The following is a 5,468-nucleotide window of genomic DNA, read 5'->3' on the forward strand; positions in this document are numbered from 1 at the left end:
CGCCCCGTCCGAGGACCCGTGTCTGGCTCTGCCGCTGGCGGCTCACGGCAGACGGCGGCTCTCTTCCCGCTCTCGCTCTCCTCCGTCCACTCCCGCTGCTTGCCTCACCGCACCGCAGCGGCCCGCGGGTGTGTCCCCTCTTTCCCGGGCGCGCGCCTTTCCCTCTCCATCCCTCTTCCCGGGGGAGGATGGGCGAGGGTCTGGCGGCGCCCCGGGCCCCCTCTCGCCGCCGACCTCCGCTCGCGCGCCGTGGCGCCGCGGCGCGCCTGTCGGGGAGGCGGCGGAGGTTGGGCGCACTTTTTTTCCCCCCTCTCCACCTCCTTCTCCAAAGGACCGGGGTAGACCAGTAGTCCCTCCCACCGGGCGGGAGGCCATTTTTTTCCCCGGGGATGCGGCGGGTCGACCAGATGTCCCGCTGGACTCTTTTTTTTTTTTTTTTTTTTTTTTTTTTTTTTTTTAATATATATCTTCCTAGACCTGACGGGTCGACCAGTTGTCTCTGTGCACTTCCTTTTTTTTGACGGACTGGAAGCGGGTCGACCAGTTGTCCGATTAAATATTTGGCCTTAAAATGCTAAGTACCGGGGTCGACCAGTTGGCCTTGTGAACTTGGGTCGACCAGTTGTCTTTTTCCATGTCTTGATTGACTGATGTCATTCTTCAATGTGTTGGTGGTTAGTTTATCTCTTTTGTTCTCTATGCCAACACGCCCCACTCACCAAACACTTTTTTTTAATTTATTTATTTACTTATTTTTATTTTACTTTTTTATTATTTATTTATTTATACATACATACATACATACATCCTGTCTATCTGTCCAGATGGGGCAGGGGTAGAAGGGGCTAGCTATGAGAGGAAGGTGCTCGGTGGGCATCCAGTTGTAAATAAGGCTGGGAATAAATAGCTGAATATTAATTCATTTGAGTAATATTAAAACTGTTCAAGTAGAAAACAATTGCTTTCTTTTTCTGTTTGCCCAGAGATCTGACTGACTGCAACTTGGAAAGAAGACGGCCCTGCTGGACAGAGACCTCCCTCCTGCTTTGGGTGGGTCGACCAGTTTACATGTTTATTTCCACGTTTTGTCTTTTATGGATTGAATGGATGTGTCTCTCTCTCTCTTTTTTTTTTTTTTTGGTTTTTCGAGACAGGGTTTCTCTGTGGCTTTGGAGCCTGTCCTGGAACTAGCACTGTAGACCAGGCTGGTCTCGAACTCACAGAGATCCGCCTACCTCTGCCTCCCGAGTACTGGGATTAAAGGCGTGCGCCACCATCGCCCGGCTCTCATTTTTTTTTCACGATTGCTTGCTTGCTTGCTTGCTTACTTACTTACTTACTTACTTATCTGTTCAGCCCATCTCATTTACTTACTTCTTTAAAAAAAATGACCCACCTAGTTATTTACTTACTTACTTACTTACTTGTTCATTCATTCCTTCACTTCCTTATCTTCTTTCATATATCTGTTTATTTATCTGCTGATTTAGCGTGACTCATTTACTTATTGAATGTTTCAATTATTATTTAGTTTTATTCATTTATTCATTCTTTATGTCTATTTTTATGTATGTATTTACTTACTTTCTTAATTTTTTTTTTACTTTTTAAAATTTACTTAAATTTTTTCTTTCTTTGGGAATGTAGATTCTTTCTTCCTTTCTTCCTTTCTTTCCTTCTTTCTGTCTCCTGACTGTCACTGGCTAAGAAAATGGTGGCCTCCATGTCACTGGTCAGCATAGCAGCTCCTAAAATGGAATTTGATGAAGGGATACATAGATAGATAGATAGATAGATAGATAGATAGATAGATAGATAGATAGATAGATAGATAGATAGATGGGATGTGCACACGCTCACACACACACACACACACACACACATATGCACGCACGTGCATGACATGTACAGATGGGGGGCGATTCCAATGTTTTCAGAGGAAGGTGCTCGCTGGTAATAATAAATGTGCTGGTAAATAAGGCTGGAAATAGCTGAATATTAAATCATTAAAACTCTTCAAATAAATAAAAAGCAATTCCATTTCTCTCTCTCTCTCTTTCTCACCATATACCAGCACATCTGAACTGACTGCAACATACAAAAGAAGAAGAAACACGGAAAGAAGACATCCCTGCTGGACAGGATCTGAGATGAGAATAAATTCATCGAATGGCTGCCAACAGCATTTCATTGAGAAGAGATTCCACATTTTATGCTGTACAGTTACTTAGTTAGATAGATAGATAAAGAGAGGCCTGTGAACTGGGGTGGGCTGTGGCTTCTCAGGTCACCTCAGGTCAGGGAGGGGCTGAGGAGTGTCCCATTGGCCTTGACAATAGGCAGGAGTCAGAGGTTAATGTCAGGGCAGGGCCTGAGAGTTCCTCAAAGGGAATGAATGGAGACCCTTGCTTACCTAAGAAATGCCTGACCTTGGAAAAGGACTTGTGGAAAGCGGGCCCTTGAAACTGTGGTTTCACGTCTTACTAGAAAGCTCCCTCTTGGAAGGGAAAGTCATCATGATATCTTACTCTTTTCCCAAGGATACCCTACCTACCCTTCTGATCATTCTTACTGAATTAAGTCTTCCACTGCAAATAAATAAATAAATAAATAATAAATGAAGTGGGTGAGTGAGTGAGTGAGTGAGTAAGTAAGTAAGTAAGTAAGTAAACAAGCAAATACGTGGATGGACAAATAAATACAAAGTTTGCTGTTGTTGACTGACTTTTGATTTCATAATGAATCTCTCTCTCTCTCTCTCTCACACACACACACACACACACACTAAATATACAATAAAAGGAAGCATAACACCTTTACTCAGGGGGCAGAGTGAACTCTGAAAGTTTTCCAGGCGGGGGGGGGGGGGAGAGACAGAATATAAGAACAAAATGAGAAACAAGGAAAAATAGTGTTGGCTGGCTGGCCGGCTTTCAGTTCCCTGACAGAAATGAGCACATTGTGGAGGAAACACAAAGTTGTTACACTATGTGGGTGTGATGAGGAGAGATTGTGAGTGAGTGTCCTGTCAGAACAAAGTTAGTCCCATAGTTGATGAAATTCATTATCCCAAAACTTCAGCAGAATATATCCCAAGTTTGCAAATGTGTGATCAGCTTGTGACAGGTTGGGCTGGAGATGCTGAGAACTGGGGAGCCCTCAATGCAAGAGCAGACACTCATTCCCATGAAGAGGGAGAGAGGGAGGGAGGGAGGGAGGGAGGGAGGGAGGGATCATTCATTCCTATACTCAAGTTTAAAGAAAGATGAGTGGCTATCTATGGAGAGACCACTCACAGATATGAAAAATCATTTCCTAAAAATCAAATTTCTCAGTCAGTATGCAACTGCTATGGTGCTTCTCCTAGATAGAGCAAAACACACAAACAAACTGATTCCTTGATCTAGAGCCACAGTGCACATGCTGTGGAAAAGGGGACATGGCCAACTTGAATCACAATATTCATCAGAGCATGAAAAGAGCGTAAAAAGGACACAGAGGAGAGATAATTGTGGTCCTTCCTTCCTCCCTCCCTCCCTCCCTCCCTCCTTCCCTCAGGAAGTGACTGACAGATGAGACTTTGTCCAAGCAGGTTCTGTCTGAAATACCAGACTTGAGTTTCCCCCTCTGTGGGTATTAGCTAATCAGTCCTCCCTTCTTTCTGTAGGAAGGTGGTGCATGTCTCTCAGAACTTACCTGGTTTCCTCTGCACCAGGTGAACCAGGGAAAAGCTTTCTAAGCCTTATTCAGACCTATAGAGGCTGCGCTGTGTGTGACTTCAGAGACCTCAGGGAGTATAGGGGTGGGTGGGTGCTTGATGCTTCAGACTCATGTCATTGAAGGACATAACATAGTCTGGATTCACAGAGATTCACAACACAGAGCCATTGTCACTTACTAACAGCTCAGGACACCCAGAGCTAACAAGAAATTGCAGTCTCAGCCGGGCTTTAATCACAGCACACACACAGATCTCTGTGAATTCAAAGATGGCCTGATTTACAGAGTGAGTTTTAGGACAGCCCAAGATACACAAAGAAACCCTTTCTTGAAAAACAAAGCAAAACAGCAAAAGAAAGAAAGAAAAGGAAAAAGAAAAAAATGGCAGTCTCTTTCCACTCTCTCCTCCATTGGCTCTTAAAGAGCTCTCAAGCTGAACTGGAGACCATGGTGTCACTCAAAACTGGGAAGCCAGAAACCTTAGTGGGGTCACAGGAGTCGGACTGACTGCAGCACTTGATGCCTCAACCCTGCTAATGGCTGTGATATAAGGCATGGTAAAATACGGGCTTTGGCAGAGCGCTACTCCCCTTTCTCTATTATTATTGCTACACAACGAAAAGGACCGGGGGGGGGGGTGATGATGTGCAGTCAGTGCTGGTATTGAAATCTCACTGACTCCTTCCGCACTCCTTGTCAATTCCCGACTTTGTCAAATCAACTATCGTGAATCTTTGATGTGGGTTGGCCCTTTAGGAACTCAGAGAAACAAGACAGACAGACCTGTTTCATCCCAGAAACCTCCCAGTTCCTGAGCCCTAGCCCTGGAAGTCTCAAAGCCATCACATCCAGAAATCTCTCTAGTCCCTGCTAGTGGTGAACTCACTTCGTCTTCCCCAGGACCACTAATTATTTCTCCATGTTTTCCTGTGAGATCTGAGGCCAGCTTTCTTCTTCCTCCCTCTGGCCTCTCCACGAACGATCTCCATTCTCTAGACAACATGTCTAGAACCGAGTCTTATAGGCACTGAGAGAGTGTGTCTTGAGGGCAGTTGGCGTTTCTAGGACACGAGTGACATCACAAAATTCCGAGAGCTCTCTGGGATATCGTGGAATTTCCAGAGAAGGGACTGCTGATGTCGTGAGGCACGGCCTTTACCTCCTTGCTGATATTTCTCCCCGAACTGACCGACCGACCGACCGACCGACCAACCGGAACCTGAGGTTTCCTTTCCAGGAGTCTCTCCTCCGACACAGAGGGAGCCATTCAGGATTTCCTCCTTCCAAAACCAGAAATTTCTCTCTGCTTCATTAATATCTTCTCACTACTTCCTGAACCCATGGGGAGTTAGTTAGTTGAACACTCACTTTTTTCATGAATGACCCTTCCTCCCTCTCCTGAACATCTCATATTACTGATTCATACTCAGTAAAACAGTAATATGAGAAATTAGGCCAGGAGGACATGGAAGATGAGGGTTGAGTCTTCTGAAGTGAACAAGCACTTAGGGAAGGCTAAACTTAAGGGAATTTGACTCTGAGTGGCAAGACATGAATAGCTGCTGCCAAGGCACAGATACAGGCACCAACTGGGCCCTCGGCATCCTCCTGCATCATCAGAGCTGTGTGGGAAACTCAGCCCAAAGGAGGGGCCGTGTTCAAAGGGAGAGGGCATTTTCGAGGACAGCACTGTTTTCTTTTTCTTCTTTCTTTCTTTCTTTCTTTCTTTCTTTCTTTCTTTCTTTTTT

Source organism: Microtus pennsylvanicus, unplaced genomic scaffold (genome assembly GCF_037038515.1).
Source record: "Microtus pennsylvanicus isolate mMicPen1 unplaced genomic scaffold, mMicPen1.hap1 Scaffold_50, whole genome shotgun sequence".
Lineage (NCBI taxonomy): Eukaryota > Metazoa > Chordata > Mammalia > Rodentia > Cricetidae > Microtus > Microtus pennsylvanicus.